A 25,335-nucleotide genomic window follows, 5' to 3' on the forward strand; every position below is an offset into this window, starting at 1 on the left:
GGGTTAAAACTTTTAAATGAAAGAATAGGTGTGGGTTCTTCTGGTAAAGTGTGCAAAGTTATTCAAAATGGTCCTAATTTACTTTCAGAAACAGGTGAGAGAAAGGCACATTACTGAGGTCATTGCATTAGTCCAAATTTATAAGTTCAGGAGAACTGATGGGAAAACTGGTTTTGGGAGTTGTAGTAATGATAGGGAAAAATTGTTTTACAGAGAGTGAGAGTTCCCAGATGGGAAACATTAACATCATATCAACTGCAGAGTCATCCAATTCTGCAGGTCCTGATCCTTATCGTTAATAAGGAAGGGGAAAGCAGCATTCCTAGCCCAGAGAAATCATTCCCATGTTTCACATGTGGTCGAATATTTAACCAGTCATGTGATCTGGGAAGACACCATTATGACTGGACCAGGACGAGGGTATGCAAACATGGGGATTGTGGGAAGGAATTTACCTACCCTCCCAGTAAGACACTCACCGACACAGTCACACTGCAAAGAGGCTGCTCACCTGCCTCATGTATGGGAAAGGGTTTACTCGATCTTACAATCTGCTAAGGCATCAGAGATGGTACAGTGGATTTAGACCCTGCACCTACTCAATGTGTGAGAAAGTATTCATTCAAATCTCCCACCCGCAGAGACATCAGTGCATTCCCATCGGGGAGAGCTCATTCACCTGCTCAGTGTGTGGGAAAGGATTCACTCAGTGACCTGCTGAAGCACCAGCAAGCTCACTCTGGGGAAAGGCCATTCACTTGCTCCCAGCGTGGGGAGAGATTCACTCAAATGTACCAGCTGCTGAGTCCCCAGTGAGCCCACGCGGAGGAGAGGCCATTCAGATGCTCAGTGTGTGAGGGGGATTCAGTGATTCATCCTGCCCCCTGAGACCCCAGCGAGCCCACACAGGGGGAGAGGCCATTCAGATGGTCAGTGTGTGAGGGGGATTCAGTGATTCATCCTGCCCCCTGAGACCCCAGCGAGCCCACACAGGGGAGAGGCCATTCAGATGGATGTGTGTGAGAGATGACAGTGATTCATCCTGCCCCCTGAGACCCCAGCAAGCTCATACAGGGGAGAGGCCATTCTGATGGTCAGTGTATGAAAAGGGATTCAGTGATTCACCTTGCCCCCTTAGACCCCAGTGAACCCACACAGGGGGAGAGGCCATTCAGATGCTCAGTGCGTGAGAAGGGATTCAGTGATTCATCCTGCCCCTGAGACCCCAGTGAGCCCACAGACGGGGAGAGGCCATTCAGATGCTCAGTGTGTGAGAAGGGATTCAAAGATTCATCCTGCCCTGAGACCCCAGTGAACCCATACAAGGGGAGAGGCCATTCAGATGCTCAGTGCGTGAGAAGGGATTCAGTGATTCATCCTGCCCCTGAGACCCCAGTGAGCCCACAGAGGGGGAGAGGCCATTCAGATGCTCAGTGTGTGAGAAGGGATTCAAAGATTCATCCTGCCCCGAGACCCCAGTGAGCCCACACAGAGGAGAGGCCATTCAGATGCTCGGTGTGTGGGAAGGGATTCAGTGATTCATCCCACCCCCTGAGACCCCAGCGGGTTCACACTGGATATGAAGCATTCACCTCTTTGTGTGACAAGGGATTTGCTGAGTTTTCAACACAACTGAGTCCAGTAAGTGGTCATCCACCTGCTCCATGTGGGGTAGAGTTCACACATCACTGCTGGACTCTGATTCTGATATTACTGTCCATCAGAGTCAGGACTGGACATTGTACATGATGACACTGCTGGAGTACTGATGTTGTGGTTTTTAATCATATTAACTGGGCTGGAGTTGACAGAATTTATATTGCCACTTTCTGAACCCCAGGGTGTCTCTCTGGGCAGTTAGTCTCCACAAACAGCAATGTGACAATAAGCAATGATCATCTATTTCGATTTAAATTATGATCGTAGCACGGCTGCTTCACAGCACCACGTACAAGGTTGGAGACCAGCCTTGGTCAATGTGGAGTTCCCACATTCTCCCCATGATAATGTGGTCCCCTCCAGGTGCTCTGGTTTCCTCCCACAGCCCAAAGATGTGCAGGTTAGGCGGACCAGTCGTGCTGAATTGTCCACAGTGTCCAGGATTGTGCAGACTAGGTGGACCAGCCATGGGAAATTCAGTGTTACAGTGAGAGAGTGCTCTGGGCGTGATGTTCTTCAGATGGTCGGTGGGGCTTGATTGGCCAATGCTCTCCTTCCACACTGTCGGGATTCTATTCTATGATTGAGGATAAAGGCTACACAGCAAGGTGTCCTTGGAGAAGGAGCATGTGGTGTGCATCAATGCTCTTGATGCCTTCAGATAGAGGTAGGCACCACAGGGGATACAGTGCTTTATCTCTGTCGCTGCTCCCTCACCCCCAACTCTCCTTTGATTTAGTCCCTTCTCACTCTGTCACTTGCAATGGTTTGCTTTGCCCGTCATGGGCCTTGTTTATAAATATTCAATTGGTTACACGGGTGGTTTACTGTGGCTGATTAACCAAAAGCAAAATGGCTTAATGTTGATTTTGATGGTGGGAAGGTTGCAGTGCGGTTGTAGGCGGGGGAAATGTGATGGTGCTGCCTCCTGGAGGATGCACCACTCAGTGTCCCTCTTCATCCTGTAGTAACATCAACCGGGATTCAGCAACTAGAGATAGAACCCATTTCCAGGATATGGGGATCACTGGCTCAGCCAGCATTTAGTCCCCATCTCTAGTTACCCTTGAGAAGATGGTAGTGAGCTGCTGTCTCATACCATTCACAGTCCATTTGGTGCAGAGAGACCGACAATGCTGGGATGGAGAGTGTTGCAGGATTTTGGCCGAGTGAGTCTCTATCTTTGGATCTTCAAATGCTGGTTAACTTAATCACGATCTGCACATGATTTTGAGATTTCAGTCTGCAAATCTTCACCATCTAGCACCCTGTATAAAGGAATATGTACAGGTGGGCGGCACGGTGGCCCAGTGGTTAGCACTGCTGCCTCACAGCGCCTGTAGACCCGGGTTCAATTCCCGACTCAGGCGACTGACTGTGTGGAGTTTGCACATTCTCCCCGTGTCTGCGTGGGTTTCCTCCGGGTGCTCCGGTTTTCTCCCACAGTCCAAAGATGTGCGGGTCAGGTGAATTGGCCATGCTAAATTGCCCGTAGTGTTAGGTTAAACGGGTAAAGGTAGGGGTATGGGTGGGTTGCGCTTCGGCGGGTCGGTGTGGACTTGTTGGGCCGAAGGGCCTGTTTCCACACTGTAAGTAATCTAATCTAAAAAAAAAAGTTAGAAATTCAGAACAGACAATTCTAGTTGCTCTGGAATATTTTTCCCCTTTCTTCCCCAAAAGCTGTAACCCTCCAGCCCAATTACTCTCTCCCACCATTCTGACTCTGCTGCCCCCTAATGTACCCCTAATGTACATTCTCATGGAGTTACTGATAAACAGATCCATTCCACCACTTCTCATCCCTGGTTAGACTCTGCACCCTTTCTGGGTTCACTTCCTTTCCCTTCAGTTGCTGCAAGTCAGTAATGTAACTGCAGAATGAGACAAAAGGAAACAGAAAGGGAGGTGGCAGATCCTGGACAGAAGAAACTTCAGTCTGGGAGAATGGGGCAGATCCTTCTTTGTTTCCCATTAGTTGATTCCCACCATTACAATGAATTGGGGATGGAGAGTGGTCCTACATGGGTGTGGTGACACTTTGATCCCCCAACAGATCAATACTATAAGCAGATACATTCCTCCTCCAGTCAATCACAGTGTGAAATACTTTCTACAAAGTATACTTACCCAAAGCACATGCTCCAAAACCCGCCCACATTCTGTACATGTACAGTGCCGGGTTTCCCCACACACGTGTGGGCCCTGCTTCACGGACTGTGGGAGTTGTAGTCCCCATGAAGCCACTGGAACCCTGTCTCTGGAAAGTGATTGAAAAGTGTAGGCTGGAGGGTGTTGTGTATAGGATCCCCATTCAGACACACAGAACATATGGACTGTCACTGGGTTTCACTGATACATCTGCTTCCACAACCTGATTATCTGATATAAGGAATATAGACTCAGCCAACTGGGGTGTGGGGTAGTTAATAGGAGATGATTTTAAGCAGAGGTGGATCAATGGTTCGCATTGCTGACTCTCAGCGTCAGGGACCTGGATTTGGTTCCAACCTTAGGCGACTGTGTGGAGTTTACACGTTCTCCCCGTGTCTGTGCGAGTTTCCTTTGGGTGCTCCAGTTTCATCTCTTAGTCCAAAGATGTGCAGGTTAAGTGGATTGGCGATGCTAAATTCCCACAGTGACCATGCCTGTGCAGGTTAAGCCATTAACCATGGGAAACACAGGGAATGGGTGAGTCTGAATGGGATGCTCATTATAGGGTTGGTGTGGACTCCATGGACGAATACCCTGTTTCTGCACTGTAGGGAATCTATTCTATTCTCATGAAGAAGAATGTACCTATCTCAATGTACTGTGAATCTGTGGAATTGCCTATTCAAAATGCAGTGGTTGCCAGGACAATGAGCAAATTTACTGAAGAGATGCAGATGTTAAATTTGCAATGAGATGAAGGGCAAGAGAGGGAGCAGGTGGGAAAAATCCAGCTGAGACCGAGGTGAGCTCAATCATCATGGTCTTAAATGGTGGAGCTGGTTCGAAGGGCTGCATTGCCTCTCCTGGGCCCAGGGCTTATCTTTTTACGGTAATAACTGGAAAGCTGAATCCAAAACTCACCACCTTCACCAAAGGAGATTTTCGGAAAAAGCAGGATAGTCAGGTGGATTAGATAGTGAGGAAGCATGTGGGAGATAATGATTTTGCAATTTTAAATTGAGGTGAGTTAAAAATCACACAACAGGTTATAGTCCAACAGGTTTAATTGGATCATGATGAAGGAGAGACACTCCAAAATCTAGTGTGCTTCCAATTTAACCTGAGGGACTATAACCTGGCGTTGTGTGATTTTAAAAATTTTGTACACCCCAGTCCAACACCGGCATCTCCAAATCATGTGAATGGAGGGGAGACAGTGATTTATGGTTTTAGACTGTGCAGTACATTCACACCGTCCAGAATACTCTGTTGTGAATATCTATCCTGTACTTTATGACAAAGCCAAGGTCTCTGACAATGAAAACCAAAATACCCAGGTAACATCGCCTCACATCATAATCTGATAAAAGACTTATGATAAGTATGATTGAATTTAGAACACAGTTGGAAAGCGGGAAGATTAAATCCAATCCCAAGATCCTGTGCTTAAACAAAGGAGACTACAATAGGATGAGGCAGGAGTTGGCTAATGTAGACTGGAAGCAAAGACTTTAGGGTGGGACAGTTGACAGACAGTGGAGGAATATCAAAAAAATTTTCAAACTGCTCAGCAAAAGTATATATCAGTGAAAACAAAGGACTGTAGGAAAAGAAGTAATCTGTCATGGGTGGCTAAGGAAATAAGGGAGTTTATCAAATTGAAATAGAAAGCAGACAAAGTGGCAAAGACCAAGGAGAATCTAGGAGATTAGAAAAACTTTAAAGATCAACAGAAAGCTAGATGGGATTGAGTAGCTATCCCCAGGGTCAGAATAGCAGTTTACACTGCTAGAGGGAAACCTATTATGTGGGGAACATATGGCCTCTGTAATTGTTGAAGGACTTAACTGTTACCATAGAGATAATCCTGATAAAGTTCAAACTCTCAGCACACTGCAAAAGCTTATAGTCCAACAGGTTTATTTGGAAGTACAACTTGGTGATGTGTGGTTTTTAAACTTTGCCTACCCCAGTCCAACACCAGTTCTTCAACATCAGAATCCTGACAGACAGCCCCACTGAAACTGAAGTGCCTGTCAGATACCTGACTGAGCCACAGGGGTGTGGGGGAGGGGTATGTGGTTTAACCACAAAGTGTTGAGCTGAACTCGACTTTTTAACTGCCGTTGCTATGGAAATAATATTGAGAGACAGCCTCCACTCAAAACCACAAACCACAAAGGTATAAGAATGGGAGTGGCACGTCGGACAGGCGGGGAGTTACCTGATGCTGCCTGGAGGTGTTTTGCATGTACACTATCAAGGTACCTACCATGTCTCATCAATAAAGACTCAAAGAAGACCTCTCAGAGTTCTGCACCTAGTTATTCCTATCCAGCAGGGTTCAGGAATATGAGTACACAGCAGTCAGTCTTCACAGTGGAGGATATGAAGAACATGCCAGTCATTGATAAAGAGACAAAGGAAGGTGAGGAGCAAGAAACAACCATCATCACGAAAGCGTTAGAACTGGGCAAGCTAATGGAGCTAAAGGTGGACACGTCTCCTTGCTCAGATGAAATACATCCCAGGGTGCTACCAGAGATAGCAGGAGAAATAGCAAATATACTTGGAGTCAGAGCATCCTATAGCAGAGGCTGGCCCTTTGGCCCAAACTGGCCCATGCCCGCCAAAATGCCCATCACATGAACCACATTTTCCTGCACTTGGCCCATCTGCTTCTGACCCTTTGCTATCCATGCATTTGTCCAAATATTTTTTACATGTTATTAATGTACCCACCTCAATCACTTCCACTGACAGCTCAGTCCATATACATACCACCCTCTGTGTAAAACAGTTGCCCCTCAGGTTCCCTTTCATTCTTTCTCCTATAACCTTAAACTGATGCCCTCCAGTCCTTGATTCACTGGGCAAAAGACTGAGTGCATTCACCTTACCCATGCCTCTCATTGTCTTATAGACTTCGAGAAAAGATTCCCCCCCTGTTTCCTCTGCTCTAACCAAAAAAAAATCCTTGCTTGTCCAACCTCTTCCTATAACTCAGACCCCTGAGCCCTGGCAAAAATCCTTGTAAATTTCTTCTGCACTTTTTCCCGTTTAATAACTGAAACCTACATTAAATTCATCACATTTCCACTATTTCCCAAAGGCGCTGGAACCGACGTGACAACGCCAATGAATTACAAGCCATGATCGATAATTAACTCCTTTACAACAATCCCGTTTTCATGGTTTGTTCCATGGTGCAGGCATCCTTGTCTCTTTCTGGTTGCTTGGTTAATTAAAACCTTGTCCTCATACAAAACAAATCTGTAGCTTAATTGTTCCTGGAAAATGTGCCATGTTTTTCAGACTTTTAAAAACAAACGAAATCTCTCTCCACAGTCACCACACTGACATGGACTTGGCTGTGTCTCAGTAATGTTTCCAGTCACAGTGATATTTGAAATATTCACCCACGGACAGAATACACACCTTTCCTTCAACATGAAAAGGCCAATGATATTCAGATCGGCACGGATCAAGTAACCATCAAAACTGAACATGAAGTTCAATTTGAATTTCTCATCCGCAAATCCGCCATTTCAGTACCGTACAGAGAAAACAAGATCTTTATAAGACAATGATAGTATTAAATTGTAGTTTCCTTGTTGCCCCAAAGCTTTAAATCTCAGTCTCACAATTTCTCTCTCGTTAACTGAAGACCAGACCAATCTCCTCACTCCTTTCCTCCACACCCAGTTCTCGCACTCTCTCTCCTCTCCTTGAATTCAGCTCCCTAGCTCCTGCCTGCAGGCTAAGAACAAAAAAAAAGGGGGTGGCACGATGGCACTGCTGCCCCACAACACTAGGGTCCCAGGTTCGATTCCAGCCTTGGGTGACTGTCTGTGTGGAGTTTGCACGTTCTCCCCGTGTCTGCGTGGGTTTCCTCCGGGTGCTGCGGTTTCCTCCCACAATCCAAAGATGCTCAAGTCAGGTGAATCGGCCATGGGAAATGGGTCTGGGTGGGTTACTCTTCAGTGTGGACTGGTTGGGCCGAAGGGCCTGTTGCCACACTGTAGGAAATCTAATCTAATCAAGTCTATTACTCTGAATCAGAGCCTCCTGGGTGTTGGTGAATCCTCCTCCACCTCAAAGGGGTTCCTTCCTGGTCAGACCCAAACTGATTTTTTTTTCCCAATCTGGAATCTCTTATTTATTTTCCCCACACCGACCCTCTGATAAGAACCATCCTGCACACACTGGCCAAATCATATCTGGTTGAACTAAAATGAACCAAATTAGAACTTTAATTGCAGGCCCATCCTTGATCCTCTCCATAACATTACTGAATCTTCACACGAGTTCAGATAACTTTCTGCAAAATGCTCCCCCCACTGATACGCCGACCACTTGTCACGATACCAGGGCTGGGACCATTCCCCTGGGTCCTGTTCCCAGAGGAGGAAAGGAGTGAGCTGCCAAATGACAGATTAATCCCACACACCCACAGCCTCCCTGGCACTGTCCCATACTGCACATACGCCAACAATTGGCCAGCACTGCGCCCGTGCACTGGTTGCCCCTCCTACAGAGCATGCTCCAGATCACATAGGACCCTGGGTGATTGACAGCAGTTGCTGCCCAATAGGGTGGAGGGGGCGGGGCTGGAGGACTGGAGTACTGGGACAATAGGATGGTAAACAATGAATGAATGTGGAGGACACTGGGGGGATGGACAGCTCAGTGAGGGACAGGAGCAGTGCAGCAGCAGGAGGGGATCCTGGACAAACTGAGCAATGGGAGAGTCTGACAGGAGAGAAACTACAGGAAGGTTGTATTTGGAGGCTCAGGCAGGGACAGCTGGAAGCTTGGGCATGTTTTCCAAACAGCCTCTTCAAAGATGCTGTTACTCAACTTTGAACCCAAACCTCTTGGTTCAGAGGTAAGGACACTACCACTATTTCCTGGTGGGCTAATGGAATGAAGGGAAGATTTTCTCAATTTCACTCACATGGAAACTCCATGAGCTCCTCCCACTTACTGTCTACGGTGGGGATGGAGGAGACAAGCAGAACGGAAGGGACTGCCTTTCAAAAGGAACTAACCGGCATTGGTGTTATTAACAAGACTCAACACACAGTCACTAACACAAAGCTGGTGTACGTGAACTTTATCCAGAATATTAACACCTATAATTGTGTGACGCAGACCCCAATGTACAGTTAAGTCGTGGATATTAATAACTGCTTTGTGTGTGAGAAATCACCTCTCATGAACATGAGTCACTTTTTTAGAAGAAGTAACAAAGAGGATTGATGAGGGCAAAGCGGTGTAAACGATCTACATGGATTTCAGTAAGGTGTTCAACAAGGTTCCCCATGGAAGACTGGTTAGCAAGGTTAGATCTCAAGGAAGATAGAGAGAACTAGCCATTTGGATACAAAACTGGCTCAAAGGTAGAAGACAGAGGGTGGTGGTGGAAGGTTGCTTTTCAGATTGGAGACCTGTGACCAGTGGGGTGTCACAAAGTATTGGTGCTGGATCCACTAATTTTCATCATTTATATCAATGATTTGGATGTGAATATAGGAAGCATTGTTAGTAAGATGACACCAAAATTGCAGGTGTAGTGGACAGTGAAGAGGATTACCTCAGATTACAACAGGATCTTGATCAGAGGGTCGAATGTGCTGAGGACTGGCAGAAAGAGTTTAATTTAGATAAATGTGAGGTGCTGCATATTGGAAAAGCAAATATTAGCAGGGTGTATACACTTAATGGTAAGGTCCTCGGGAGTGCTCCTGAACAAAGAGACCTTGGAATGCAGGTTCATAGCTCCTTGAAAGCAGAATCGCAGGTAGATAGGATAGTGAAGTAGGTGTTTAGTATGCTTTCCTTTATCGGTCAGAGCACTGAGTATAGGAGTTGGGAGGTCATATTGCGGCTCTACAGGACATTGGTTAGGTCAATCTTGGAATATTGCATGCAATTCTGGTCTCTTTCCTATCAAAACAATATTGTGAAACGTGAAAGGGGTCAGAAAAGAATTACAAGCATGTTGCCAGGGTTGGAGGATTTGAGCTACAGGGAGAGGTTGAATACACTGTTTTCCCTGGAGCATTAGATGCTGATGGGTGACCTTATAGAGGTTTATAAAATCAGGAGGGGCATGGATAGAGTAAATACACAAGGTCTTTTCCCTGTGGTGGGGAGGAGGCACGAGGGGTGTGGGCGACCGAGGCGGGGGGAGAAACCGAGAGGCGAGAGAGACAGTTATTTTATAGATCTGCAACACAACCTTGCTCCTGTTTTTTCCCTGTCCCCTTCAATCCCTCTGAAGGGCTCAGAACAAGTGCACAGTCCCTAGAAAATGGAGCTTCAGGGTGGTCAAGTGCTGAAGGTTGCATTTGGGACACTGACCTTTATTGGTCTGTGCACTTATCAATAAAGGGACCTGGGTTCAATTCCACTGTTTGGATTCATGTCTGTGGCCACAGACACGCCTGTCTACTGGATCCCCTGTCACTACAGCTCTGCCATTCTCCCTCCTCCTGTTCTGTGCAGTGGAGCAGTGTCATGAACCTGGCTGTTGCTGATTTCCCCTGAGAGGCCACCCCACCTGTTGCCCCCTTTATAGAATTCCAAGTGGTGCATAGTATCTGTATGAGAAGGGAATAACCGCTGGGGAGTCCTGCATTTCCTTCCTGAGCCTTTTACTTGATCTGATGGTCACACATTCCCTTTCTGCCTGTGTAACTCTCACCTGCAGTGTGACTAACTCATTAACCATTCTGTCCATAAAAATCTCAGCATTGCTCCACAGCGAGTCCATTCTCAGTTCCAGGTCTGAAAAACAGTTTCTCAGTAGCGACAGGTGGGCACACTGCCTGCACACATAGCCGTAAGGGACACTGGAAGCATCCCTTATGTCCCACATTGTGCAAGAGGAGCACACCACGGGTCTGAGGGCTCTTGGAACAACATCTCACTACATTCATCTAGTTACTCCCATTAAGAGAATTTAAATGAGTGAGCAACCTTCCTTCACTTCAAACATGCCCATTATAATAAAACAAATCTTTAGTTCAGCTGATATGTTGTACTTTTATAAACTTAAATACTCCGCAGGTATCACTGACAAATTGGCTATTCCCATTGGGACTGTGAATTTCTGAATAGTCTGAAGTAAAACGGAGTTTCAGCTTCACCTTCTCCCTGTCTCACCTCACTCTGTTTACATCCAACTCCAAAACACTCTCATTGATCCAAGTAGCCCTCACAGTGCAGCCCTGTCATTTTCATTGTCTGCTCACACCTACACTGCCCTCAGCCTCCTGTACTGTTCCAATGCATCTCAATGGGAGCTCAGGACCAGCATCTCTTCAATTCATCCCTTTGTAACCCCAGAGTCAAAATGGACTTCAGCAGTTTCCGAATGAACAGACAGTTGTCAGAATCTGGAACTTTCCACCTGAAATGGTGCTGGAATTTGAGTCCACAAGGAATTTCAATGAGAAATTTGCAGGGAATTGGAAGTAAGGAGTTTACAGGTTCACATCATAAAGTGGATGATTGAGACTAAATCTGACAGTTCCTGCAAAGAGACGAGGTGTAATATGGATAAATCTGTGCTCTCTCTCAGGCCAATACCTCCTTCCACAGCTACAGGGCCAAGAATTGAACACACACCCAAAGGGTGATCCAACCATGGACCTGAACATCGTTCTGCTTTTGGCTTGACAAAAATATTGAAGATATTTTCCCACAGACAGAACAGATAAACCTTTCTCCTTTCACAGTTAAATGTCAATGATATTCAGATCGTGATGACTCTGTGGACTGTAGAAACTTGCTTTTGAGATCACAGTCTCAATTATTCTCAACTAATATCCTATAAAATAAATTCACAAAACAAAGCTCATAGTCAGTGCAAGATGAATAGTGAAGGCAAACACTTCTTTTGGTAGGTGTTGGATGCTCCTCTTCAAATCGCACCGCCCCCACCCAGGAAGAGGACACGTGCATGCTCCTTGCTGTACCTTGGCCCCAGATAAAGATGGCAGCCATAACCCAGCACCTCTCACTGCCTGAGGCCCAAGCCATCTTCCACTTTGCTGCAAACCAGGGACCAGGAGTTTCTAATTCAGATTAACGACCTGCACAGAGTGTCACTCAACCCTCCCAGTCTCCACTGATACATTTCATCCGGTTTCTGCTGCCACTCTCTCCTTTCCCGTTTCCTCCTCCTGCACACACAAAGGGTCATCATGGGTCCAGTGACCCTTCCTCAGAACCGATGGCAACTGGGAAAATTAGAATCCCCACAGGAAACAGGCCCTTCGGCCCAACAATTCTACACCCACCCAGACCCATTCCCATTCCGTTTACTCACCATTTCCCCGGACTAATGCACATCCCTGAACACTACGGGAAATTTAGCTGGGCCAATTCTCCTAATCTGCACATTTTTGGACTACAGGAGATAAGGGTTAAAGAGTAAATAATAGGTGGGGACAGAGCCCAAAGAGAGACTGGAACATTTGGAAAGACAAAAGAGTGGATAACAATCCGGCTGGAAGGGCGGAAAGCTGTTAATGGAGTCGACAGGAACCTGGTAGCATCTCAGTAGCGGTGTTGGAAAAGATGGCTGATGATCTATGTCCTGATGCAAAAAAAACCCGGAGCATCCAGTTGCCCCCCACTTTAACACAAAAGGCTGTTCCCAGGCCAACATCTCTGTCTCATGCTTACTGCAGTGTTCCAGTGAAGCTTGATGCAAGCTGGCAGAACACTTCAGAACATACCAAATGGCCTCCGATTTCAAGGACTGCAATTTCCCCTCCCGTGTATCTCCTCCACTTCCCACACCACTGCCCTTGGCACCCACACCTCCAACTGCAACAAGTATGGAATCCCCCTCTTCCTCACCTTCCACCCAGATACAATGCATCATCGTCTGCCATTTCCACCAACTAAAATCAGACCTCACCACCAGAGATATATTTCTCTCCCCACCCCTTTCAGCATTCCCGAGACCATTCCCTCTGTGACTTCCTCATTAGATCCATGCGACCCACCAAACTATCCTCCACTCCCAGCACCTTCACTTTCCACCTGTGCCCACACCTCCCCCCTCAACTCCATCCAAGGCACTACAGGATCCTCCCACATCCAGCAGAGATTTTCCTGCACATCCAATAACACCTCACTTTTTGTGTCCTTTGCTCTCGATGCGGTCTCCCCTACAGTGGGGAGTCAGGATGCCAACTTGTGGAACATTTCAGGGAACATGCACCAACCAACCCCACCGCCCTGTGGCCAAACACTTCAGCTACCCCCCTCTGCCGCCACGCTGCCAAGGACATGCAATTCCTGGGTGTCATCCACCTCCAGATCCGAGCCACCCGACCCCTGGAGGAAGAACACCTCATCTTCCACCTTGGGACCTTTCAACCACACGGCATCAAGGTTTCCTCATCTCCTCTCCCCCACCTCATCACAGATTCAACCCTCCAACTCGGCACTGGCCTGTTGAACTGTCCCACCTGTCCATCATCCTTCCCAATTATCCATTCCACCCTCTCACCACTATCCCATCTACTGGATTAGTGGTGCTGGAAGAGCTTAGCAGTTCAGGCAGCATCCAAGGAGCTTTGAAATCGACGTTTCGGGAAAAAGACCTTCATCAGGATGCTGCCTGAACTGCTGTGCTCTTCCAGCACCACTAATCCAGAATCCGGTTTCCAGCATCTGCAGTCATTGTTTTTACTACCCCATCTACATCTACCTAGTCTCTTCCTAGCTCCCTTCCCCCCAACCCCACACACCCCTCCCTATTTATCTCTCAGCCAGCTTCCCCCACTCCCACATTTCTGATGAAGTGCTTATATGCCCAATATGTCGATTATCCTGCTCTTTGGATGCTGCCTGAATTGCTGTGCTTTTCCAGCGCCACACTTTAAAGCAAGCTGGAAGAACAACACCTCATCTCCCACTCGGGGACCCTGCAATCCCATGGCTTCAACATCGAATTCAATAATTTTAGGTCCTGAACTCTCCCACGTTCTAGTTTCTTTGCCCCCTACCTCAAATACCAGGCCTTGTTATTACATAGCCTGCTATTACACACTACCTATGGATAACCACTAACAGTCCCCATAAACAGGTATTTACTCTCCCCCAGCCAGGTTGATATCCACTCCTTTGTCCAACTGCTCCTCTCTCTCTGTCTCTCTCTCTTTTGACTCTATCCACACCTATCATTTACTCCTTAACCCCTACCTTCTGCATATAAACCAATAGTATTTTTCTCAGTAATATCAGTACCTGAGGAAGCGTCACCGGATCCAAAGTGCGAATTGATTTCTCTTCACAGATGCTGTCAGATCTGCGGAGCTTTTCCAGTACCTTGAGGTTGTTGTGTGTGATTTACAGCATCCGCAGTTCTTTTGGTTTTAATTTACCCCGAGTATTTTTTTCAGGTCTAGCAGACTGAAACAGTGTTTATCAACCCTCCCAGTCCACACTAACTCCATCTCTCTCCCAGTCCCTTCACACTCACTGAGACCCCTCCCGCTCACAGTGACACTGCGCTTGCAAAGCTCATGGTCAGGTGTTGGCCCGCTGGACCCACCCCTCATTCACTCCCTTTGGCTGGAGGATCACGCCAACTGTCCTACTGGTCTGAAGCTGTGTCAATCAGCCAGGCTCCATTGTGACATAAGTGGTGGGATCCTCCCAGATGCATCAGAGGCTGAGGGATGACCTCAAAGGTTTATTAAATCATGAGGGGCATGGGTAGTATAAATAGACAAGGTATCTTCCCTGGGGTGGAGGAGTCCAGAGCGAGAGGGCATAGGTTTAAGATGAGAAGGGAAAGACTTAAAATGGATCTGAGGGGCAATTTCTTTCACAGTGGAGTTGGTGCGTGGATGGAATCTTCTCTCGGGAAGTGGAGGAGGTTGGTACAATTATACCATTTGGCATCTGGATGGGTATATGAATAGTAAGGGAGTAGAGGGATATGTGCCAAGTGTTGGTAAATGGGACTAGATTAGGTTGGGATATCTGGTCTGCATAGACCAGTTTAACCAAAGAGTGTGTTTTCATGCTGTACATGTCTATGGCTCTGCCCTGTGATGAGCTTCGTCATTCAGTGAATGAGACAGTGTCTCAGAGCACAGGGGCTGGGGGCTATTCAGCCTAATGGGGCTGTACACTCTCCGTCTGGAGATGGTGCCAGTCAGTCCCAACTCACCTTCCATTTGGACATAGCCCTCCAAATCCTTCCTTTAAAAAGGAAAATTGCAAATTTGTTTTGACAATAACTACTGAATCTGCATCCAGCTGTCAATCAAACTGTTCCAGACGCTCAGAACTTACTGAGTAAAATAATCTTCACGTTTTTACCCTGCATTATTTGCCACTTACCGAAAGTAGTTCATAAAAATTGTGACAATGTTAATAATTTCTCATGCTGTCTCTCTGTAAATTAAATTTCCTGGAAACAATACTGCTCCTCGTTGAAATCACTGCTTAACCTTCTCAGCTCCAAGGAGAATTTTCTGACCTTCTGCTAACTCTCCATAAAAGAGAAACCGATCTTAATTTTAATTTATTAGTGTCATAGAAATGTACAGCACAGAAACAGACCCCTTGGTCCAACTTGTCCATGCCCACCAGATATCCTAAATTAATCTCATCCCATTTGCCAGGACTTGGCTCATATCCTTCTCAAACTTGCCTGATCACATATCCAATCAGATGCCTTTTAAATGTTGCAATTGTACCAGCCTCCACACTTTCTCTGGCAGCTCATTCCATATACATACCATGTTCAGCTTGAAAACATTGCCCCTCACATCCCTTTTAAATCTTTTCCCTCACACCTTAAGCCTGTGCTCTCTCGTTTTGGACACACCTAACGTGGGAAAAAGACCCTGGCTGTTCACCCTCACCATGTCCCTCACGAGTGTATCAAACACTGAGGTCACCTCTCAGCATCCGATGCCCAGGGAAAACAGCCCCAGCCAATTCAGCCTCTCCCTATATCTCAAACTCTCAACCCTGGCAACATCTTTGTGCATCTTTTCTGAATCCTTTCACGTTTCACAACATCATTCCTATAGCGGGGAGACCAGGAGTGAAAGCAGAATTCGAGAAGTAGGTGAATCAATGCCCTGTACAGCTCCAAAATAATGTCGCAACTCCTATACTCAATACAAAACATCTTCTTCACTAGCCTACCTAAGATTCCACTTTCAAGGAAGTGTGAACCTGCATTCCAAGGTCTCTTTGTTCAGCAACACTCCCCAGGACCTCCTCATTAAGTGTACAAGCCCTGCTCTGATTTGCTTTTCCAAAATGCAGAACCTCATTTATCTAAATTAAACCCATCTGCCCCTCCTTAGCCCATTTAATTGAAGTCCCATTGTACTGAGGTAACCTTCTTCACTGCCCATTACACCTCCAATTTTGGTGTCTAGTGTAAACCTACTAACCATACCTCATATATTCACATAGAAATCATTGCTATAAATGACAAAAAGCAGTGGACCCAGCACCCAGCCTGACAGCATATTTCTCACACAGTTGTTGGGTTGGGTAAGTTGTTGGCATGGACGGTACGGACTGAAGGGTCTGTTTCCATGTTATACATCTCCATGACCTTCTAGACAATTCTGTATCTAAATAGCTCGTCCTCCCTGTATTCTACAGTCTCAAACTTGCTAACCAGTCTGTTATGTAGAACCTTGTGTCTTCCTGGAGTCCAAGTTAGTGACTTCCATGTACAAAGCCATGCTGCTCTCCCTCATCACTTCTTGCCTTTCCAATTACATGTAAATCATGTCCTTGAGAATCACATCCAACAACTTCTGTGCCACTGATTTCAGGCTCACTGGCCTATTGTTCCCTGGCCTTTCCTTCCCACCTTTCTCAAATAATTGCGCCCATCTTCCAGCACCTCACCTGTGACTATCAATGACACAAATATCTCAGCGAGGGGTCCAGCAAACACTTCCCTAGATTCCCACAAAGTTCTGGGTTACACCTGAGTACGTCCCAGGGATTATTCCACCTTGCTACCGTTTAAGACATCCAGTACCCCCTCCTCTGTAATATGGACACTTGTCACGTGATCACTATTTATTTCTCCAAACACTCTCGCTGCCACATCCTCTTTCAGTAAAAGAATCTCATATAGATTCTCTCCCACCTCCTGCGGTTCCACAGACAGCCTTGATGATTTTTGCGGGTACCTATTCTCTGCCTGGTTACTCGCTTGTCCTTAGTGTATTTGTACAAACACTTTGGATTCTCCTTAAACCTATTTCCTAATGCTATCTCATGTCCCCTTTTTGCCCTCCTGGTTTACCTCGAGTATACTCCTACTGCCCCTATACTCCTCTAGGGATTCACACAAACTCAGCTGTCTGTACCTGCCATATCCCTCCTTCACTTTCTTGACCAGGCCCACAATTTCTCTCGACAGGCAGCATTCTCTACACCTATCAGCCTTGGCCTTAACAGGAACATACTGTCTATGTCCTCGCATTGTCGCAGGCCTATGGAGGCAATGGCAGATGAGGACAGAGAAGCAATCATTCCCAGTAAAGAGGTAATGTTGGGAAAGATAACAGCCTAAAGGTAGATGGGTCTCCTGGTCCATCTACCTTTAGGCTGTGGGCGGCACGGTGGCACAGTGGTTAACACTGTTGCCTCACAGCGCCAGAGACCCGAGTTCAATTCCCGCCTCAGGCGACTGACTGTGTGGAGTTTGCACGTTCTCCCCGTGGGTTTCCTCCGGGTGCTCCGGTTTCCTCCCACAATCCAAAAAATGTGCAGGTTAGGCAAATTGGCCATGCTAAATTGCCCGTAGTGTTAGATGAAGGGGTAAATATAGGGGAATGGGTCTGGGTGGGTTACGCTTCGGCGGGTCGGTGTGGACTTGTTGGGCCGAAGGGCCTGTTTCCACACTGTAAGTAATCTAATCTAAAAAGAATGCACCCAGGGAAAAAGGAGATGGCGGGGGTGGGGGGGAAATAGCAAATACAACTCGTAATAATCCACTAAAATTTGTTGGATTCTGGGATGGTTTTGACAGAATGGAAGCTACAAATGTGGTGCCACTATTTTTCAAAAAGGACCCGTTAGTTTAACTTCTGTAGCGGAGAAAATGCTTGAATCTCTCAAAGAAGTAGTGGTGAGATATCTGGGTAGAAATTGTCTCATTGAGCAGACACAGCATGGATTCATGGAAGGTAGGTCATGTATAACGCATTTACTGGAATTATTTGAAGATACGACGAGCACGTTGGACATGGGGTACTCGGTGGATGTGGTGTATCTGGATTTCTAGAAGGTACTCGACAAGTTGCCACACAAAGGCTGCTGTATAAGGTAAAGATGCACGGCATTGTGGGTAATGTATTATCATTGATACAGGATCGGTTAACCAACAAAAAATAAAGAACGGGGATAAATGGGTGTTTGGATTACTTTTGGCACTACAACGGTTTATAATTTACACAAATGTTTTGGAGTTGAGGACCAAGTGTACGGTGTCAGAGTTCACATTTGATACAAAGATGAGGTAGAGCAATGTCTGTAGAGACCACTGTCAGTCTGCACAGGGATACAGATAGGTTAAGTGAGTGGGTAAGGATCTGGTGGATGGAGGACAATGTTGGGAAATGTGAGGTTATCCATTTTAGTTGGACTAACAGCAAACTGATGACGAACTGGTGAAAAATTGCAGCAGGCTGCTGTACAGAGGGAGCTGGGTGTCCTTGTGCATGAATCACAGGAAGTTGGTTTGCAGGTGCAGCAGGTAATTAAGACAGTGAAGGGAATATTGTCCTTCATTGCTAGAGGGATGGTTATGCTGCAGCTATACAGTGTGCTGGGGAGGCCACACCTGGAGAACTGTGTACAGGTTTGGTCCCCTTACATTAGCAAGGATGTACTGGCACAGGAGGTTCACTAGCTTGAGTTGGGAATTGAGTGGGTTGGCGTATGTGGAGAGATTGAGAAAACTGGTTCTATCGTCATTGTAATTTAGAAGAATGGGAGGTTGGAGAGGAAAAAATAAAACTTTGAAGGAAGTAGATAAGACAGAAGCAGGGAGGTTATTTACACTGGGGACGGGTGAAACTAGAGCATAACCTCAAAATAAGGGGAGCAGATTTAGGACTGAGTTCAGGCGGAGCTTCTTCAGGTAAAGGGTTGTGAATCTGTGGAATTCCCTGCCGAGTGCAGCATTTGACGTTATCAACTTGAATGCCTTTAAGGCAAAATGTAGATTTGTGAACAGGAAAAGAATTAAGGGTTATGGTGAGAGAGCAGGAATGTGGAGCTGAGGCCATGAACAGATCAGCCCTGATCTTGTGGATGGCAGAGCAGGCTTGAGGGGCCAGATGGCTTACTCCTGCTCTTATTCCTTATGTTCTTATGTTCCCACTTTCCAGCCGTCCCTTTCCCTGGGAATAACCTCCCGCAAATAAATTTTGAAAGTGCTTGCCTTGTGCTGTGAAAATTGGCCTTTGTCTAATTTAGAACCTTAACTTTTAGATCTGGTCTATTATTTTCTGGAACTATTTTAAAACTAGTAGAATTATCAGAGAATCCCGACAGTGTGGAATAAGACCATTCATCTCATCACACTGACACTGACCCTCAGAGTCGCCTAACCTCCCCCTGCAACGTTGCATTTCCCAGGGCCATCCTGCACATCCCTGACCACTATGGGCAATTCAGCCTGCATAATCCACCCAACATGAACATCCTTGAACACTGTGGGCAATTCAGCCTGGACAATCCACCCAACCTGCACATCCCTAAACACTGTGGGCAATTCAGCCAGGATAATCCACCCAACCTACACATCCCTAAACACTGTGGGCAATTCAGCCAGGATAACCAACCAACCTACACATCCATGAACACTGTGGCAATTCAGCCTGGATAATCGAACTTACCCAGCATATCTTTGCACTGTGGGAGGAAACCAGAGCACCCAGATGAAACCCACGCAGACAACCCCAATAAGGAGATCATCCCTTCCTTATTTCCCAGTTCCACCCAAATAACTTCACTGGACGTACTCCCAGGCATGTCCTCCCTAAGCACAATCTTAATGCTGTCCCTAATCAAAAATGCCACTCCCCCTCCTCTTGTCCTCTTTTCTATTCTTCCTATAGCATCTATACCCGGAAACATTAAGCTGCCAGTCCTTTCTATAATACCCATGATATCCCAGTGTCATGTTCAAAACCATACCCTGAGCTCATTTGCCCTCCCTGTCAGGCCTCTTGCATTGAAATAAATGCAGTGTAACTGCTAAATCCCACCTTGTTCTGTGTCTTGCCCTTGCCTGCAATGACTATTTGCCTTCTGAACTGTACCAGCCTCAGAGATATCTCTTTTCTCACTAGCTATTTGCGATCACACCTACTCCTCACTGATTTACTGCCTCCCGAGTAGCATTAACAAATCTCCCTGCCTCGATATTAGACACCTTCCAAATCAGGTACAATCCATCCTTCTTACGCAGGTCAATTCTACCCCAGAGTTGATCACAATGATCCAAAAATGTGAATCCTTTTCCCCTGCACCAGCTCCTTAGCCACTCATCCAGCACCTCCTCCTTCTCTGTAATATGGACTTTTTTTTCAAGATATCACCATTTATTTCCCCACTATCTATATCTCACATGCACTTCTCCACAGTAAACACTGATACAAAATACTTGTTTCCCTCTCTCACCCATCGCCTGCAGCTCCACACAATGGCTACCTTGCTGATCTTTGAGGGTCTCTATTTTCTCCCTAGTTAGCCTTTTGTTCTTCATGTATTTATAAAAGCCTTTTGGATTATCCTTAACCCTATTTTCCAAAGCTATCTCACGTCCCCTTTTTGCCTCCTGATTTCCCTCTTAATTATACTCCTACTGCCTTTATAATCAAAGGATTTTTGGATTGGAATAAATGCAAAATATTACATCTTGATAAAACAAACAAAGGCAGGACTTACACTCATTACAAGTAAGGCGTTGAGTAGTGATATGGAACAAAGAGACCGAGGGCTTCACGTGTTTGAAGTTCGTGTTACATGTAGACAGGGTGGTTAAGAAAGTGTTCAAGCACACTTACCTTCATTTTTCACACCTTTGAGTATAGGAATTGGGACGTTATGTTGAGGTTGTTCAGGATGTTGGCGAGGCCTCTTCTGGATTTCTAAACCCAGCTCTGGTTGTGCTGTTATAGGAAGGATATCATTAAATCAGAGCAGGTTCAGAAGAGATTTACTGGAATATTAATGGGAATGGAGGGATTGTGTTATCAGGAAAGGGTGGGACTTTTTTCACTGGAGTTTAGGAGGTTGAGGGGTGACCTTATTAAAAGGTTTATGCAATCGTGAAGAGTGTAGATAAAGGTGAATGGCTGGGAGAGAGGGGAGTTCAAAATTCGGGTGCATTCATTTTGAGAAGAGATGAGAAAGATTAGAGAAAAGACATTAGGGATTTTTTTTTTTAAAATTACACGTGTGGAATGAACTTCCAGAGGAAGTGGTAGTTGTGAATACAATTACGATATTTAAAAGACATTCAGATAAGTACGCAAATAGGAAATATTTGGATGGATGTGGACTAAACGGAGGCAGGTACAATTAGTTTAGTTTGGAATTATGGTCGGCATGGACTGGTTGGACCACAGGGCCTGTTTCCTTGCTGTATAACATTAGGACTCTCATTATCACTGTCTCCAAATTCCTCCATCCTCACAACTCTCCCGATCACTGTCACCTCATCCAGCTTCACAACTCTTCCTTATTCATATGATTCCTCTCCAGCCACAAAACGCTCCCTATCTCTAATCTCCTCCAGTTTCTCAAATCTCTGCTACATGTGCCTTTCTTTCATTCTAGCCTTAAGGATACCCTCGTTCACTCCGATTGGTTGGAAGATAAACTGGTACTGCCTCGTGTTCCAGTCCCACCCTCTGCCTCCTGTTGGCCTGCGCTGACATCAATCACCTGAGGCCCATTGTGAGGTGAGTGGTGGTATCCTCCCTCTCTGCCCTCGGATGAGCTTCATCATTCACAGTGAATGGGGCAGTATCACAGAGCTTGGGGCTGGGGGCTATTCAGCCCATTGGGGCTATACTCTCTCCCTCTGGAGATGCTGCAAATCTGTCCCAACTCCCCTCCCATTTGCCCTTAGCCCCCCAAACCTTTGCTTAAAAAGTAAAATTCCAAATCTATTTATGAATAACTGCTGAATCTGTGTCCAGCTGCCATTCAGACTGTTCCAGATGCTCAGAATTTACTGAATAAAATAATGTTCACATATTCACCCTGCATTAGTTGCCAATTACTTGAAAATAGTTACTAAAATTATGACGTTGTTAACAATTCCTCTCTCTCTCTGCAAATTAAATACATTGGAAACAAATCTGCATCTGGTCGAAATCATTGCTTAACATTCTCAGCTCCAAGGATAATTATCTGTGCTTCTGCTAGCTCTCCACAAAAGAGGAACACATCTTATTTTCATTTATTAGTGTCAGATGTACAGCACAGAAACAGACCTTTGGTCCAATTGGTCCATGCCAACTAGGAATCCTAAACTAATGGAGTCCCGTTTGCCAGCTATTGGTCCGTATCATTCGAAACCCTTCCTATTCATGTACCCAATCGGATGCCTTTTAAATGTTGTAATTCTATCAGCCTCCACTACTTCATCTGGCAGCTCATTCCACACATACATCACGCTCAGCTTGAACACGTGGCCCCTTAGATTCCTTTTAAATTTTTGCCCTCTCAACTTAAGCCCGTGTGCTCTTGTTTGGACCCATCTAACCTGGGGGGAAAAGACTCCGGTTGTTCACCATATCCATGCCCCTCGTGATTTTATAAATCTCCGTAAAATCACCTCTCGGTCTTTGACTCACCAGGGAAATTAACCCCACCCTATTCAGCCTCTCCCTTTAGCTCAAATCCTCCAACCCTGGCAAAATTGTTGTAAATCTTGTCTGAACTCTTTCAAGATTCACAACAACCTTCCCAAAACAGGGAATTTTGAACTTAAAACAGAATTCCTGAATGGCTTAATCAATGTCCTGTCCAGCCACAATATAACGCCCCAGCTTCTGTATTCAATGCATTGACCAAAAGAAATTAAGTGTACCAAACGCAACCTTCACTCGCCTCCCTACCTGCAACACCACTTTCAAGGAACAATTAACCTGCACACCATGGTTTCTTTGTTCAGCAACACTCCCCAGGATTTTACCATTAAGTGCATACGTCCAGCCCTGATTTGCCTTTCCAAAATACAACAGCTCATACTTATCTAAATTGAACTCCATCTGCCATTCCTTGCTCCAATGGCCCATCTGATCAAGATCCTGTTGTATTCTGAACTAACCTTCTTCACTGTCCACTACACCTCCAATTTTGGTGTCTTCTGTAAACCTACTGACCATCCCTCATATTCACATCCAAGTCATTTATTTAAGGACCCCATATCCATTCCTGCAGCACACAGCTGCTCACAGGCCTCCAGTCCACAAATCAACCCTCCGCCGCCTACCTTCAAGCCAGTTTTGTATCCAAATGTCTGGTTCTCCCAACATTCAATGTTATCTAACCTTGCTAACCAGTCTGCTCAGTGTCCATACAGACAACGTCCACAGTCTGCCTTTAAAAAAACTCAATCAAGTTAGAGAGAGAGAATTTCCCACACACAAAATTTCCCACGTTGACTATCACTAATCATTCCTCGTCTTTCCAAATACATGTAAATCCTATCCCTCAGAATCCCTTCCAACAACTTGCCTGCCACTGACGTCAGAGTGACTGTCCTCTTGCTCCCTGGCCTTTCCTTACTACTTTTTAAAATAATGGCACACATCTTCCAACACCTCACCTGTCATAAACGATGATATAAATATCTCAGGGAGGAGCACTGCTATCACTTTCCTAGCTTTCCACAAATTTCTGGGATACACCTTGCTACGATTTAAGACATCCAGTACCACCTCCTCTGTAATATGGGCACTTTTCAAGCTATCACTATTATTTCTCCAAACTCTCTCGAACAGAATAGCATAGTATCTCTCCCACTTCCTGTTGTTCCATAGATGGCCTTCTTGATCTTTAAGGTGTCCTATTCTCTGCCTGGTTATTATTTTATCCTTAATGTATTTGAAGAATCTCTTTGGATTCTCCTTAAACTATTTCCTAGAGATATGTCATGTCCCCTTTTTGTTCTCCTGATTACCCTCGAGTATATTCAGTAAAAACGTGATCCTGTACTCTCAGTTCCTCTGCTTCTGCCATATGTGGTCCCAGGAGAAGCAATTCCACTCCAGGACATCCCAGAAAAGGTTTCCTACTTCAAGCACCACATCTCCCTTCCACGTGATCAACAATGCCCTTCAATGCATATCCTCCACTTCCTGCACCTTCGCCTTTACATCAGCCCTCCAAACACAAGAAGAATATAATCCACCGGTCCTCAGTTGCCACCCCAGTTATCACCAGATAAAGCGCCATTTCCGCTACCTACAGTCAGACCCCACCACCTCGAATATATTTCCCTCCCCAGCCCTTTCTATGTTCCGCAGAGACCATGGGAATTTTGGTGCTGATGTGCTGTCCTACGGATACCTCAGTCACTCACCCTGCCAAATGGCCGAGTGATATTTTGGCTAAACGGATAATCCAGATACCCAGATAACGTTCTGGAGCCCTGGGTGTGAATCCTGCCATAGCAGTTGGTGGAATGTGAATTCGATAAAAATTTGGAATTAGGAATCTATGAAAGACTATGAATCCATTGTCGATTGTTGCGAGGAAAAAAAAATCCCATCAGATTCACTAATATCCTTCAGGGGAGGAATCTGCCATTCTTAACAGGTCTGACCTACATGTGACTCCAGACCCACAGCAATGTGGTTAACTCTTTACTGCCCTTTGGGCCCAGCCAGTGACACCCTCATCCTGTGAATGAATAAAAAAGGTCAAGTCTTGTATACAACCATACTATTCTTACAGATAAGTGATGTCTTTGTAAATTTGCTTCTCAATTCCCTGCTGACTATTGGGGAAGGGGTGAGGAGGGTTCAATAGTACAATCCCAGTAAGGAGATCATCCTTTTCTTATTTCTCAGTTCCACCTGTATAACTTGCCTCGATGTACTCCCTGGAATACCCTCTTGAAGCCCAGCTGTAATGTTATCCCTAATCAAAAATACCACTCCCCCTGCTCTGTTGCCCCCTTTCTATCTTTGCTATAGCATCTATACACTGGAACATTAAGCTGCTAGTCCTATCCATCATTAAGTCATGCCTTTGTAATTGCTATACTATCCCATTGCCATGTTCAAACCTATGCCCTGAGCTCATCTGCCTGACCTATCGGGCCTCCTGCATTGAAATAAATGCAGTGTAACTGCTCAGTCCTACCTCGTTCTCTGCCATGCCTTTGCCTGCCTTGACTGTTTGACGTCTGAATTGTACCAGCCTCAGACTTCGCTCGTCCTCACTTTCTCTTTCGGTTTCCCCACATTTCTTCAC

General features: G+C 45.8%; 1 long non-coding RNA gene across 2 annotated transcripts in view; it reads right to left on the minus strand.

Moving 5' to 3' along the window:
• Window positions 1–738: 738 nt before the first annotated feature.
• Window positions 739–25,335, minus strand: part of LOC148138752 (uncharacterized) — a 30,086-nt gene continuing 5,489 nt past the window's right edge. For both annotated transcript variants that reach the window (XR_015753757.1, XR_015753756.1), the window contains 2 exons: window positions 20,907–21,011; window positions 739–2,927 (listed from right to left, as the gene is read on the minus strand). This is a non-coding gene — a long non-coding RNA (uncharacterized LOC148138752). The remainder of the gene's footprint in view (window positions 2,928–20,906; window positions 21,012–25,335) is intronic.

Source organism: Chiloscyllium plagiosum, unplaced genomic scaffold, assembly GCF_037043375.1.
Source record: "Chiloscyllium plagiosum isolate Xiang-an unplaced genomic scaffold, Cpla_swu_hap1 HiC_scaffold_39, whole genome shotgun sequence".
Classification (NCBI taxonomy): domain Eukaryota; kingdom Metazoa; phylum Chordata; class Chondrichthyes; order Orectolobiformes; family Hemiscylliidae; genus Chiloscyllium; species Chiloscyllium plagiosum.